The following is a 951-nucleotide window of genomic DNA, read 5'->3' as shown; positions in this document are numbered from 1 at the left end:
ATATATATATATATATATTATAATTATAGCAATAATGCTGATGATGAAAGAGAAAGAAGGGAGAGGGAAGGTACTGAAACGGGAACAAAGAGGAGGAGAGGTAAAGCAAGATGACTCAAATATATTTTTTTTTTAAAAAAAGGTACGCACAAAACACGATGATAATTGTTATTATTTGGTGACTTAAGAAGAAAGTGAAGGACTCGTAAAGATCTTTCTTAAGTCTGCGCAGTGTGGTTTGGTTTAACCTGCGAGTCCCGCGATAGATTCCCGACCTTTTCGTTTCTCTACAATCAGTTTTCTTATGTTTTTTCTTTACTTTTTACTTTTTTTTCTTTACTTTTTACTTTTTTTTCTTTTTTTGCTTCGCCTCTCTTTCTCTCTCCTCTTCAATGCGTTGTGTGCGTGTGTGTTTGATTATTTTTATTTTCACTTCTTTCCGGATGGCCCCATTTCTTTACTTTCATGCGTTTCCACCAGTACAATCATTTGGTTATGAGCGATGGAATTTATTCGAAGCTGCGTTTGGTGCCGTTGTTTTCTTAGCGGCGTACGTCATTGCCTTACGGACTCATTTCACTCAAGTTTGCGCGGTATCCTCCCAATGACATCCGCAACTGACAAACACAAGCGAAGATGCAGTTGCTCAATAGTGCAAGTAGTCATACATTTTAGTTTATAAATAACTAAACATAAATTATATATATATATGCACTTGCAAATGGTCATGTGTTCCGCATCATGTGTTGTTGCTGTTGTTGTTATTGTTGGCGTTGTTGTTATTATTATTATTATTATTTTGCTTTCACTTGAAAGCACCTGCACTGACACAATTTTTTAGCTACAGCCACATCTTCATTTTCATTTTCTGTTACTTCTATGCTCCCAACCACCATTTTCACTCACATTTGTTTATTTGGTTACATATGTATAACTATGTACACAAATATA

Source organism: Trypanosoma equiperdum (genome assembly GCF_001457755.1).
Source record: "Trypanosoma equiperdum strain OVI genome assembly, contig: ctg_1403, whole genome shotgun sequence".
Lineage (NCBI taxonomy): Eukaryota > Euglenozoa > Kinetoplastea > Trypanosomatida > Trypanosomatidae > Trypanosoma > Trypanosoma equiperdum.
This window is presented reverse-complemented; position numbering follows the sequence as displayed.